Raw genomic sequence first — 15,605 nt, 5'->3', positions numbered from 1 at the left:
GCACACTGCCTGGCAGTAGTGCAGCACTGATTGCTGACATTTGCGAGTCTGCAGGCAATTGTTTTTTTCATTCTATGGATGATTCAGAAACTGGTGCAATGTATTTTCTTTGATACTTTCTTCAATGGTCCCTTTCAAAGCCCTGCACTTGTTACAGCAATTGAAAGGCAAAACTATGACTGCTGAAGTATCTTCTGTTATATCATCTGCCAGTTTGAATTTTGCAGTTGTTCTTTGTGCCTGGACATGATGGCAGATAATGATGCAAGAAGTACAGAGGGAGGCTGTACAGATGGAGACTCTGACTGCAACTGGAGCCAGCCCATTCAGGGTCAGATGCACCCACACATGCTGGCTGTCACACAGTGCCGCTTTTCATCTTCTATAATGAAAGCAAAATCACTACCACGAGCTCCAGAGATCTCCTAGGGCAGATGACTTTGTGTCAGAGATCAACATTTTCATTTTTTCCCTTTCCAGTGTCATGTCACCAGGTTGAGGGAGGTGATTCTCTTCCTCTACTTAGCTCTTGTGGAACTCCACCTGGAGTAGTACATCCAGCTCAGGGGTCCCCAATGGATGAAGGATATGGACCTGCCCGAGTGAGTCCAGAGTAAGGTCATGAACATGATCAGGGGGCTGGAGAACCTCCTCTATAGAAGAACAGACTGAAAGAATTGGGATTGTTCACCCTGAAGAAGAGAGGGCTCCAGGGAGAGCTTGTAGCACCTTCTAATACCTAATGGGGGCCCACAAGATAGATGGGGAGACTCTAATTTCAAGGGCATGTAGTGGCAGGACAGGGGGGAATGACTTTAAACTTGAAAGAGAGTCGGTTTAGATTAGATATTAGTAAAAAGTTATTTACTGTGAGGGTGGTGAAACACTGGGATAGGTTGGCCAGAGAGGCCATGGATGCTCCATCCCTGGCAGTGCTCAAGGCCAGGTTGGATGGAGCTTTGAGCAACCTGGTCTAATGGAAGATGTTCCTGCCCATGGCAGGGGGCTGGAACCAGATGCCTTCCAGCCTTTAAGGTGCCTTCCAACCTTCCATGATTCTGTGATCTTCCACATCTTATTTTCGCTATGTTGGAGACTGTTGTGTACTACCAGCAGATAGATTCCCTGCATTCTGGAGGCACCTTCAGCAGGCTACAGTAGCTTCAGAGTTATCTGTTTGGTAACTGAGCACTGGGGACTAATTTCTGCATGAAAAGGCAGAAATGGTGTAGTTGCAAGCCAGGAGAGTAACAGGACAAAAAACTTTCTGCTGTTTCATGATTTTAAGTTGCTTAATGCTTGACTTTAATCTATCCATTACACCTTGATAGCCGATAGACTCTGCTTAAAGACTATAAATTAAGCAAATGCTTAGTGTCCTGAAAACTTCATCCCTGCAGGCACACAGCATTCACTGATCTATGGAGTTACAACCCCCTTGGTTGTAAAAGTGAAATCTGCAGAGATAGAACAAGTGGTGAATGACCTTAGAAACTGGGGTAACAGAAATGGCAAAGTAATGCGAAGTGCAAAATAAGGACTAATTACAACATCTTCTGTACTTCTAGGTGAAAACCGAAGGAGGATAAAGTGAGCTCTGGGACATATTAGTTGACCCACCAATGTGCTATGGCTTCAAGGAAAGCAAATGTAACCCCAGGGTGTATCAAGTTGGATATTTTCAGTGGTTCACATGGAAAGTTTCATTGACCCTTGAGTATAATGTAATTTCAAGTATGAAATACTGTTCTGGTAACTTCAGTAAAGATGAATCCAATTGAAACTGAGACCCTTGTGTAAACAGGACAATTAAGGGGAGAAGCATCCTTTCAGTTGCAGGTGATTAAAAAGAAACTGGCTTGTTTAACTAAGGAAAACAAAGCTTGAGAGAGGTTCTTGTTTACATCTGTAAGCAAAATGGATGAGTAAAAGTGAAAAAAAAAAAAGAATAACTACTGTTTATGTGAAATAACATTACTGGTAAAAGAACATTTGGTATAAAGTGACTGTAAATGAATGTAGATTGGAAATCAATAGGTTTTTGTTCAACAGTACAGCTTGTGAAAAGCTTCTCTACAGGAACCGGGAGGGATAAAAAACTGAAATCAGTTCTTAGTTAAGTGTGGTTCTCTTGTGAAAGGGATTTTACAGTACAGGTCCTTATAATAGCAAGGGACTGGTTCCTGTGTCCTTGCATTAATTCTCTGCTATTGAGGTTCTTCACTTTGCACCTCAAGCATCTGGCTTGACAGTGGCTAGTCAAAGACAGACTAATGAGCTAAAAGTACCACAAGTGCAATCCAAAATAGCCTTAACTAGTACTGTTACTTACTTAAAATATTTTAACACAGTAATTGTATAGAGTTCAGGGGGAATAACAGCTGCCAGGAGTGATGAATGCCTCAAACTGTTCTTAGTTCTAGATGGAAAAAGCTAAAACCCTCCCAGAATGGAAAAGAACGAGAGTCACCAGTGCATGAATGCTTTCCCACGTTGAATGGAAGAAAAGGGCTGTAACAGCTTTCGCATGAATATGCAAAAGATAAGGTGCATTTCGAGTAATTACAGTGCTGTTGTGCCAGGGATGAGCGTGCTCCAGTGATTTTAAAGTGAAGGCAGCGCCCAAAACACCGAAGGCAGAAAATAAGAAGATACTATTGTTTTCCTTACCTACAGCAGATAATAATTTTAAGTGCTCAAAATCTTCTCCGATTCTTTTCAGGGGGATGCATAGGTGAAGTCCTTCCTCTGTTATTTTGTTTTCTTTTTAGGGGACAAATAATTGATGAGTATGAGATTTCTTCCCTTATACTTGTTTATGCAGGCGAACAGGTATAGATGACTTGTAAGGAAGAAAGGATCGCTGAGGAATGAAGCCAAAATGATGCTACCCGTAGGTGGCAGCAGTAACTGCTACTGGTGCTGCCTGTCAGTGCAGCTCGGATTCAGCCTTGGGACCCAGACGAGGTTTAAACCAATTGACCTGATCCTCTGAGTCTCTAAACAGCTATTCCAGAGATCTTAAAATGGGGTCATGCACCGAACTCCCTGCAGAAGACACCAGCAGAGTGTATCTCCCTGGAAGCTGGTTCAATTGCCAGAAATAACCCTGCTGTGATTTATTGAAGGAAGGAGTTATAATGTTTATTCAAGTGATATGGTTGACAGCAGTAAGAAACGGCATTTATATTAGAATATTAAATCCTGCTGTAGTCTCATTGGATGTGTTTTTTTCTGTAGAATGAACAGATAAATACCACCTGTGTTTAAAGCTATCAAAACTGAGTGACATTACAGTGGAGGACAATTTGGACCAATATCCCTTCCTGCTAATCCAAGAATTACCTTGTATACAGGATATTTATGCATTTGCCACCTTTGACTGAATAAAGGCAGGAGGAATTGTTGCTGTGATATAGAGGGACAGCAGCAGCTGCTTCTGACTGCTGTATGCAGGAAGACAGAAGTAAGGGAAGATATTATCCATAGGAATTTCTTATTTTTTGTCTTTACATGCTGGGAATCATATACGTTGCAAATAAGAATTTAATGTCTCCACAACCCTGGACTTACTTCTTTCCTAAAGGAGTCCTGCAGTGGGATTGGCAGACAGGACTTTCTGTGCTGCATTTTAATTGCTCCTCAGAGATCTGGTTCATTCTGGCAGAAGATTTGGAAAAAAATATCATTTCCAGGCAAGCAAAAAGAGAAGGAAAAGATTGGAGTTTGGAGTTCATCTCTACTGGTGAAACCTTTCCTCCCTAGGGATTATTGTGCACTGGCTTTTTAACTTTCTGGAAATGCATCTATTATTTACAGTTTTTCCCAAGTATCTCAGGCAGGGCAGTGCAAATATACAAGACAAACTCAGCAGCCTATGTGTGCTTTTTAAGAAGGACATGATATGCTGTGAAGAGAATTAGGATCAGGACCCATGTGATGGTCTGTGCAAGGATGCATGAGCAATCTGGGTGTGTTGCCAGCAGTTTTAAAGTTTTACCACTGTCATATGAGGACAGTAATACTGTAGTGGCCTCTGGTGTAGCAGGCATTGTGTGCAGTGCAGAAAGTGTGGGTTTGAAGGAAGATTTTAAGGAGGAGGCAGAGAAGAGGCTTTGTGGAGTAGTCCAGAGGTGTTTTCCGGGTGTAAATGTGCAAAAGGAAGATTACAAGAGTTAGTAGTAGGTAAAAATGCCTGTAGAGGGGACAGACCTGAACTTGAAGTGGTGAAAGGAGGACAGAAGAGATTAGCATAAAGGTTTAAAAAACAGGCTGAGAATATATTGAGAATATATGACAGACCCAGAGCTGAAGCTGTGTCGACTCTGTGATGCAGCTGGGAGAGCAATGGGGAAGGATACTAAAGAGGGCTGGAGAAATCTGAATATGGGCCAGGGGACTGATGGTAGCAGTGACATTTTGTACTGGGCTGAGGGGCTAAAATGGATGTCAGACGAGATTTGGGTTGTCATGTAAAGAAAGGAAAGGCAGATATAGGGAAGGGAAATGGAGGTTAAAAGTGGACGGCTGTTACTTGCTGTTCATTATTCTGTGAGACAGTTAAGCAGTGAATCAATTACGATACCAAGCAATTGTGTAGATAATGAGTTAAGCAATGAGGCAGTTATACAGCAAATCATTTCTGATATTAAATAAAAATGGGGAGAATCAACAGCAATATGAATCAGTTATGCAGAGAACTATTACTGAAGTCAGTCGTTAAGAAGAGAAACAGTTATACAGCAAGAGAATGAATAAATTAATTATCAAGTGGGACCATAATGCTGAGAATTAATTATGAAGAATCTTCCTTTGTGATAAGGGGCATGTCTGAGGCAGCTTCATGCACAGAAAAAAATCCAAAACAAAACCATAAAAACAGGTGCAAAACTAATGAAGACACAAGTCCTGTACCACTTGTCATTCCCTTTGTGACATCCTCTCATCTGTCTCTTTGGGCTAGGTTAACCCATGTTGCAGTAGGCTCTGAAGCCGTTGCAGAAGCAGAGCAGAGGAAGGCTGTTTCTCCACCAAGCCTTCCTGGGAACGTGGACATGAGATAAAGGAAGTTCAGAGATGACTGTGGCTCTGACAGGTAGAAGGAGCTCATGGTCACTGGAGTCATCTAAGCAGCACAGAGAGGCTCAGGGTTCTTCATGGCTCCTGGATTACTCAGGGTCAAACTGTACTTTCTACCAAAGAGACTGAAAGCTGGATTCTCATCTACCTTGCATTGGTTTCCACCTCTAAAAAATAGGTGTCAACCATCAGCAGAGAAATATTTTCATTTTGTCAGTTACAACTGGATGAAAAACAACCAACCTTTGGATACTACGCTCCCTGATAGTGTCAAGTGTAAGGATTCTGCTTCAAGAGACATCTGTTTTACTTTAAACAGATAAAAATGCAAGGCAGACCCCAAGGTGGTGGAAAACAAATTTCCAAGTCTTCATTCCTGTGGTATCAATGAAATACACTGATTTATAAAGAGGACACAATATGTTGTATCATTTTTTCTAAAAAAAAAAAAAAAAAAAAAAAGAAAAGCTAAATAAGCTAAAGCCCAAAAACCCTGCAAGAGGGAAAGGGATCTGTAACATTTTTGAGAGATCAATATGTTTTACCAGTTAAACACTCGAACCCTTTACCTAGACAACAATTCCATCTAATCCTGTGATAGATTGGCTTGACTTCTGGATCCAGCTGAGAAGCAATGCTATACTAGATTCTTCCAACTATTATCTGTTCCAAGTCTAAGTTTGGATTCTTAAGATGGCTGGCAAAAAGCCACCCTTGCTGCTCCTGTTCCCCTGCCCCACCAAGCTAAAGGTTGCTATTTCTCACTACAGCTCAGAAGAGCAATAGTGAAGAGGTCTGTCTGTTTATTGGTAACCAAAGGTATAGCCTCCCCTTTGGCCAACGCTGCAGTGTAAGTGCAAAATATTCATGTCTAAAACATGTTTTTCACCCAAAAAAAGTAAAGATATAGGTTCAATTGAAGCAATTATTGTTTTTTCCAACAAGGTTTAATGTCGTGTTTGTTGGTTAGAGAGATAAGTTATATGGTATGTTCCGATGATAATAATATAAACATGGTAATAGCTATTCATATGTTTTTAGTAAAACTATTGTGGAACTAGTAGCAGAAACTTCTTAATACATTAGCCAATACTGTTAAAAGCATAATAAAGAAATATGTGAAATAGAAAAATATGACATAAAAGTAAGTTTAAAGGAAAATGGGATCTGCTGAAGCAGAGGCAGACAGAGGTGGTTGAATATGATGCCACACTATTTCTGTTCAGCCATGTTAAAAATGCTGTAAACTCCTATTTTCATCCAAAATAAAGAATGTTAGCTTCAGCTCTTGGTAGTTGCTCCTATCTGTGGCTTTCTGTCATGATTTTGAAGCAGCACATCAGAATCAAATCTTGCACATGCAATTGGTATTGATTGTGCAGGATTATCTCTAAGGCAATGTGGCAAGACCTTTATGCTGAGGGTCGGGGCTGCGGAAGTTAGCACTGCTTTAATAAGCACCCAGCCATTCAACTGGGCACTGTACAGGTACAGTATACACATGAATAGAAAATATTTTCTGTGTAGAAAGTATGCAGAAATTATAAATGCAAGAGATGCAATTTCAGCTGCATTAGTCTGCTGCTTGTACTGTTTCTTTATTTTGAAGGAATGAGCTGGGGCAAAGTTGCCAGTTACAACTAAATATTCCCTCTTTTTTTTTTCCTTTAAGGTATGAGAACTGGAATCAGTATTAATCAGTTATTCACACAGATGCTTTCTGTTGGTCTTTGCATCTACATACATAATTTTCATCTGGCCTCTATGTTTTTTTTAAGATTCCTGCAGACTTTTCCGCATTTTCATTTCAGCTAGAAACTCAGTTTTAGGGAGCAGGGCAAAGCTGTGGCATGCTCTATGCAAAATGGCTCAAACTGAGTGTTTGCTTTCAAAACAGGCTTTCAACACCATTAGTTTGTTTCTTTCACTGCCACTTTCTTTCCAAACAGCTCCATCCTAGAATTATCATCTATTAGAACTATGGAGTTTTTTTGGCTGAATTTAATCTCATGTTATGGGTTTAATGCTATGTTAGTGTTAAACCTTTTTTGTTTCTTATCCCAAATGATGTTTTAAGGTTCTTAAAACTAAAAATTATGTATACACCTCAAGACAAAGATGCAGAAGTCCTGAATGTCTGCCATCAGTCTGAGTTATAGCGATGACTGACATTTTAGGTAGCACTGTTGTTCTTTGGCAACACTGATGAGCGTTCAAAGAATTTTAAAGCTGTGGATAGAGGGTGGAAATTTTGCCAATGATAAGCAGAAGAAAAACTCATGATCTTGTTTACAAAAACGTGGACAAAGGGTTATAAACAACCTTGTTTCCTTTCATGTAACTCCTGAGTGGGGTTTTTTATCCTTTGGCAACAAGCAGTACCTTTGGCTGTAGTTGCACTTTAGGAAATTGCTTTTCTTAACTTTGACCTACCTCCTAGCAGTCTCCAGTATTTCCAGATGTCTTTAGTACATCTAGACTAGAGGCTGGCTCTGGACCCGAGGCTCTGTGGTTGATAATTATTAATATATTGCAAGATACTGTTAAATGTACTCTCTTGTTGGATTAAAATTATTCTTTTTGCCTCCATGGAAAAATGCAAACTCTGTAGTCCAGAGATGAAGAGTTTCTCTTTTGTGTAATATTCCATAGGAACTGTAGATTGACTGAACTGGTTATAGAAGCATTTTCTGGACAACTGCAATGTTTCAATTCAGAAAATTTTAGCTTCTAGGCAGATGCCTGTTAACTGACACTGAAGACCCATAAAGACATGGCCAACCCAATGTCATTGAGGACATGTAATTAAACTCCTTCTGAGCCTGGAAGCATTATTTGTTTAGGAATGACCAATGACTCTACAAACTCTGAGAAACACCAACGAGGTCCATGATATACTTTCTAAAATATCAGTTGCCTTTGTAGAAGTCACACAGACTTGGTGAGGGCTCAGAGAAGACAGTCCATCCAAGGAATGGTGCATAGGCAAGACAGATGCAAGCATAAGTTACTAAAATACCCTAGATGTTATCTAATGCTTTGTTTCTTCTAATCATGACTTAAATATGAGACCTGGGCATAGACTCCCTGGGGAGGTGACATAAATGATAGAAACTGACTGTATGTCTGGGTTGAGACTGGTTGCTCTACAGAGCACTGTAGACTCATCTAAAAATAGGGAATATTCCCCTCTACAGATGACATGAAGAGTGATCTCTGCTGGGGTGCACTTGGAGTGACTCACAGGAGGGCTGAGATACAAATAACTTTATAACCATAAAAATGGCATAAAATAAATGCCCATGTATTTGGAAAACAACATTAAAATATCAACATCACCTAGAGCTTTCCAAAAATAAATTTTGTGAGGCCAAAAGACCTGGAAGAAGACATCTTTAACCTGTGATAGCTAACTGCTTATCTATTAAGAAAGAGAAAGGAAATTACCAACTAAGAGTTAACCCCCATTTCTTAAGAATTCTGCTAGACCACAATTCCTTTTTAAATAAAATGCAGATCATTCAGAAAATAAAACTTCACCCCCTAACTGCAAGATATTATAAATTAATACTGTGGCTGAAAGAAGTAATCTGTTTCCTTTTGTTACTGACCAATAGTCTAGGTTTTAACATTTTATAGCATTTCTAGATGAAAGAAAGCAGTCCAATAAAAGATTTCACATCAGTAAGGTCATTTGGGTATATAACTGTGCGTGAAACATTTTTGGCAATATGTGAAAAGAGATTACAATTCTGGATGCCTAGTTGTTTTGAGATGGGTCTTGCTAATGTAGAAACCTTTCTACCCTTCACTTAAGTGTCAAATTTCATTGCATTAAAAAAAGAGTACACATCGTAACAGATGGCAAAAATGCCATCAAATAATTTTTAATAATAGCAGAAAGCTGATTGCTTGTCAGCAGAAAATACCTTTTCCAGAATTGGCAGAAACCCTACAGAATATCCATGGTGTTGGTGTAAGGTTTAAGCTGGTTGATTTTGTAAAAATCTGACAAAAATAGTATTTTAATTCATCTAAATACATTTAGGTACAGTACAGCTGCTGAAATGAGTAGATAATTGATGTGAAATGCTGCTGGAGAGACAAAATGAAAAAACAGATTTTAGAAAGATGAAATTACTTCAGTTATGACTTGTCCATCTGAATAAGCAAGGTGCTCTGGCTTTTGGAAGAGCTTTTTATGAGTTTATGCACACAGGAGACTTTCATTTCACATCTTTTAATTGAGAGTATTATGTAGATCTGTACTCTGCCTGCTAAACACTAATGAATATCCTTTTTGGAGCCGCTGTGAGAAATGGCAATATTATTTTAATTCCTGTATTGCAGAGGTAAAGCCCCTAAATTATTGTTGCTGACATTTTTTTTCATTTATTTTCATCAACAAGGAAAAGCTCCTACAATTCAGTAGGACAAGTAGAAACTCATTATACATTTAAGTTATCTCAGTATTGTTAAGGTTACTGTGAGTGTCTGAAAAAGTTTGACATTTTTTGTTTTATATGCTTTTCTCCTGAAGGAATGGCAAATGATGTATGTGTGTTTTTTTAACAAAATAAGGTAAAAAGTTACTTTATATTTTAAAAAACCAGAATTTATGTTTAAAACAAAGAAACCCTGAATACTGCTCCTAAAGACCACTCAATTGTCAGTACCTGACAAAACTAGTTGGCCCAAATGACTAAATCATTACATCTTTCCAGATTACAATGCTGTGTTCACAAGAACATCATCCAAAAGGTGATTTAAAACTTTCAGAAGAACTATTTCCATGAAGTATTTTGATTTTTTGTATAACTCTAATCCAAATAAACACTTTGAAATGCAATGGAAGCCGATAGCCATAATTTCTGTCTTAGGAGAGACCTTAACCTAGTAAGGACCCAGAATTTTTTGTTATATCTTTACTTTCCTACAGCTGTTGATGGGAAAATTATCTCATAATTTCCTATCCACTGTGAGTCTTGTTCTTCTTATTTTGATATAATATTGAAGACATGGATAGCTGGAAGAATAGATGTATTTTCTTGATTGACAGAAACAGAAAATCAGGGGAATTTTACACACACTGATGCCACCCATCTTTGCTGTGTCAAGAAAGTCACTTGAAATCTGAATGCCTTCCATGGAATTTACATCTGGCCTTTAGGCTCTGGAACTCATCAAGTTCTCAAACTCTGAAAGTTATCCTATCTGTTGACTCTATGGGTTCAGTATAAAGACCCTCATTTTTCCCTGAACAGGACTGTGCTCGGGGGAGAATCTCACTGATATAGAAATGTGATTCCAGGTTTGCATTTGCCAAGGGTATTTTTAACTATTTATTTTTCAGTGGCTGCTCTGCACTTTGCTTTAGTGATATTTTTATAAAGATAATTTGTGGCTGTGTAAAAGGTGCTGAGGATGCGCTTCCAGAACTCTTTTGTACATATGCAAAAATAATGAATAAATAAATAAACGCTCCTTTCACATGACCTTATCAAGAGCAAAGCCAAATTCTCACAAGAGAAAGCCAGCTGAACAGAATTTTCCAAGTGCCTGGATTACAACATTATTTCTATGCCCATTGCATTTCAGGGCCCTAGTCACAGACTGGGACATTATGATGCTAAGTGCCACACCAAAATGAAAAGGATCTCTTTGTTGCAAGGGGCTTTTACAGCAGCAGTGGTCAAAACAGAGCAATGTCTGTCAGTAAGACCCAGGAACATTTTTCTGAGTGTGGAAGTGTGTGTCAGCAGTTTCTTTTTACGTCGGCTCGAGGACAGATGGGGTAGGTGTGATGACGTCTGAAGTTCCATTTCAGATGCCATGTAAAAACTCATAAATAAATGCTTTGGCAGAACCAAGTTGTACACTTGCTGTACTTTGAAGAGGTAACTTAAAAACCAAATGCTAATCAGCCAGCTATGCAGAGATGAAGTGGGGACAGTCAGCTCAGGTTTTCAAGTCAGCATTGCTGAGGCATTTTGCTTATGTACACACTTGTGATCTTGTTTTCTATGTCTACAACCATCTGAAATTTTGCATAGCTGCAGACTGAACATCTGCATAAATCTGAATGAAAGATTTAAAAAAACAAATAAGAAGATTATGTAGAAAAAACACATCTTTGTTGCAGCATTTTGGAGCTCAGACACAAAAAATCAGACACATTATATGAAACTAACAATATAAAATTGTGTTTTCAATACATATAATCCACCTGGACATTAACTTTTATCACCTGTATCTTTAGGATTGAACTGAAGGTGGCACACTACTAGGAGCAAGGAAATCATTATGAATTGTTAGACTAGTACTGAAGACACCACATGGTTCCAGTAAATGGACAGTGAGGACATGTATTTATGGAGGTAAAGGCAAACGGACTCATCTTTCAAATCCCATGGTTGTGGTTGCCCCAAGGAGCCCCAAGGTTTCACTAGCCTGAAAGTGACAGCTGTGCTTTCATTGAGAGAAAAGGATTTAAGCTCTTGGATCCCTGTGGCAACTGACAGTCCCCAAATTTGCAGGAGTGCAGGAGACTTCACTACAATGAACTTTTCTTCATGCAGTCATGCCATGGCCATTTCTGCATCTCAAGTCTTTTGTGATACCCTTCCAGGCTGTAATTGTGCCCTGCCATGTGCCCTTCCTTGTGTATGCACATGAAGTCAGAGAAATGCACATGACCTGAGGCTGCATGGGAGGAAAGCAAGCACATCTCTTCTTTATCAAATGGAAAAATAATCTCTTATAAGGTGATTTTACATATTGATTTTCCTTTGGCAAGAAGCACACATTGTTGAAATTACACACACATATGCCCTGCTTTCTCATCTCCTATGACTTCGGGGGAGTAACATTAACAGAGAGGCAGAGAAATGAATCTGGGATCTGGGAAACTTGAGAGTAAGGAAGAACTAGAAAGGGAACTGCAGCTTTAAATGGCTTCCTCTTCTCTTTTCATTACTAGCACCTAGAGTCCTAAGCGACATTGGGCCCCATTTCCAGAAAGTACAACTAAATGCAAGACAGTTTACACAAAATCTCAATTTCTACCTGACTGTGTAAAATGGAAATATTTTTGGATTGACCAGAATGAGAATGTTTTTGTTCCACTGAACCAAAGTATTTCATGTGAGATCAGAGGAGAATATATCTGGGCTGCCAATACTGATGTTCTGTGTCAGCTAGTTTATCTTTAGATCAGGATCTTTGCCTATATTAAACCCTGGTACTATACCATAATGTGCCTGTAGACTGCACCAAGTTTGTTAGCAGCAGTGTGTTCAGAGGGAAGGGGTTGAGGGGAATGGCACCCTTGGGCAGTTCAACTGGGCACTATTCCATTTGGGGAGTGTTGAAACTTTTCAGTGAAATTAAAATGCAGCTGGAATTGGCTTTTTGAATGCTAGAAGTGCAGCTGGGAAGTAACTGGTGGGTTAAAACTGCAGATGAAAAGCCGTGGGCACTTGCAGCAATTAAGCAGTCTGGAGTCTTTCAGAGAATGAGCAAAAAACCACACATTTTAAATACTGTGAAAAATATCAGGCAAATATATCTCTGCAGCTTTTTCCTGGCACTTTATTTCATCAACCAACTAGTAATACTAGTGTTCATACCCTATATATAAATTTTTCCCAATGATTTTTCTTTAAAAAGAGGTCATTTAAAAAAATTATGTTTGAAGTTAATAACTCAGAAGCCAACATCAGCAGACCCTTATTTCAGGGTGTCAATTAGATGGCTACTTTTGCACTGCTGGGTGGTTGACAATATGCAGTTAAATTATAACAATAATTAAAATCACTACTGGCCTCCTTTGCTTCTTCCTCCATTAGCTTCTATTGTCTTTAAGATAAGCCCTGGTAATTCTTCCACTGATTTGAATAAATAATAATTACAGTTCAGTAATCCTGGTTATAGCATTGCCTAATTCGTCTCTGTAGCTGACTTAAGGCTTAAATCATGAAGATAGAAATTAATTAAATATAGGATAAACAAAACTCTCACATAAAACAGCTTGCTCTCCACCATCATAGAAATGTTTCTCAAGGAACTATGGAAAAAAATTTGAAAAGCATTTCAACTCATTTTCCTGGACAACTGCCAACTCTTAATTTGTTGATGTTTTTATTTTGCTCTCTTGGGTCTCAAGTGGAAGATGGACCATGTCTTGAAATGTAGGTAACATTTTTATTTTTAAGTAATCTTCTCCTAGGAATGATGCTGCATGCACAAAACATCCAACATCAAACAGACCAAACTAAACTCTTCTATGAGTGTATTAAAGTCCATGGAGTTACAGACAAATGAATTTGGCCCAATGAAGTATTCTGGAGAACAGAGTGAAGCCTATCAGACTACATACAAGAAAGTAGAATACCAGAGCTGCATAGCTGGACAATTTAATTCTATTTTCATTTTGGCTTGAAAGCTTCTTGCTTGCTAGTTTCTGTTCTGCATAGTTTTTATACGACAGCCATCACCACAAGATCTGAGTACCTTCCAATAGTGCATTAAATATGTGACTAATATCTGGTCCAAGTTTTTCTCATCTTCTCTAATGCTCTGGGATTTTTTACACAGATAATCAAATATTTAGAGGAAAACACACTTCTTTTCTACAATACAGAAATATAGCCTTATATGTTTAAAAAAGTACTTTCCACAGATGTCACAGGAAGAACACTTTGCAACACTAATGCCCTCTGTACACAGAATTATGTCAAGGCAAAATCTTGGGAGAAGAAGCTGTATTGTCAGATTAGTAGGAATCAAAGTGGCTCACATCTTTGTGGAAGATGCTTGGCCATTTCTGAGAGTGGCAAGTTGAGAGCAGAGCAGTAGGGGAGAGTTTAAGGCTTGGATCATGGCTGATCCAGGGCCAGCTGGAGTAGACAGGAGGAGTCTCCACATGGCTCCTCCTTCTCCAGAATGGGAAGTAGTTGAGTAAAACATTCATGCAAATGAAATCAGAAATAAAGAAGAACTTGGGATTTGAGCAATCCCCTTATGAATGAGCAGTGTACTTTGCTCATGACACAAAAAGAAATCTTAAAAAAAATGAAAAAGAAAGATGAAGAAATGATCAGAGAGAGCAGAAATACCATGCTGCACAAAGTGTCTTAAAGCCCTGCGTGCATTCAAACCCCAGGCTCAGTTCTTTTGACACATCTAACAGATAAATCATGCTGTTGTTTGATCATCTACATTTGAATCTTATACTTCAAATTCGGATGAATCTTAGCAAGCTTAGGAGTCCTTACTCCCTAATTTGAATTCAATTGAGTAACATCTGTGCTGAGAAGCTAATTGCACAGATTTTTCAGTGGTCTTTATGTGAAGTATTTCCTCTTATCCATTTAAGAAATGAGGCTTTTGTTAGCTCTGCAGATAACCATGGTTCAAATTCATGCCTATCATTAGCATCTTCTTTCTGTTTGTTGTTGTTTTTCCATCAGGTGTTTATGTGAGTTTGATTCCATCTTCTTACACGGTAATGCAAAAGATAACAACCCCGTCTTTCATCATGTACTGCCTCTCCCTGCAGTGTAGATGCTCCTGCAAGTCCTATCTCTGTTTCTGCAGAAGTTTCTGTTGACTTTGGATTCTCTGTAATACAGTTTTTTTCCGTAAGGTTTTTTAAAAAACAGTAATTTCAACAAAAAATAAAGGTAGAGCTGGGAATCTGAAATTCAGGATGAAGTTGACTCCAAATTAATCTATCTTGGAAGAGTGTCTGGAAATGGTTCAAACCACTTTGATATACTGACTTCTTAAGGGGTGAATTGATACAAGATTTTTCATCAGGCAGTTTACACTGAATAATTGACAGCTCTGAAGCCTAGGTGTGTGTTCTGCTAGCAGAAAGGATTGGTCCAGTTTCTGAGTAGGGGGTCAGGGGGTCAGGAATGTTGGTGACACAAAGAAATGGGTACTGACGGAATAACATTAAGGTAGTGACAGCAATGGCTTTCTGCCTAGTGCTGGAAAGTAACTGTAAGCTCACCTCAGTTATACTACTGGAACTCCAAAGATAAGCACAGAAACTTGAAAGTGACTGTAATCTTGCAGTCAGTAACTTCAAATGATACGCAAAATGTAGTTCAGAAAAGCTGTGATTTATTTCAGTAGATGCCATACCTTAGAATTCTGTATTTTTTCACTGAACCCATACACAAGACCAGTCTTTGTAGACATTTGTGATAACTGCTATAAATGTTGTGTTCAAATGGGACCAGATACTGCTGTTTGGTAACATGAATCTCCTCCTCTTCACTCCTGAGGGAGCTGCAAATACAGAATAACACCCAGCTCAAACTTACTCACTTTTAGCCTGGTGTGGTTTTCCTGTTTATAATTCTCTCATTTTTGTTAGAAAAATACATTCTTCTCCTTTCTCTAAGAATTTATTGATTCTATGTTCTAGAAATAATGAGCCACTCTTGCATCCTGCATTATTTTTATCTGGGAGTTTGCTGGTAAATGAAGGAGACCAAATTCTTAAAATAAACTGA

This window comes from Anomalospiza imberbis, chromosome 1 (assembly GCF_031753505.1).
Source record: "Anomalospiza imberbis isolate Cuckoo-Finch-1a 21T00152 chromosome 1, ASM3175350v1, whole genome shotgun sequence".
In the NCBI taxonomy this organism is placed as follows: domain Eukaryota; kingdom Metazoa; phylum Chordata; class Aves; order Passeriformes; family Viduidae; genus Anomalospiza; species Anomalospiza imberbis.
This window is presented reverse-complemented; position numbering follows the sequence as displayed.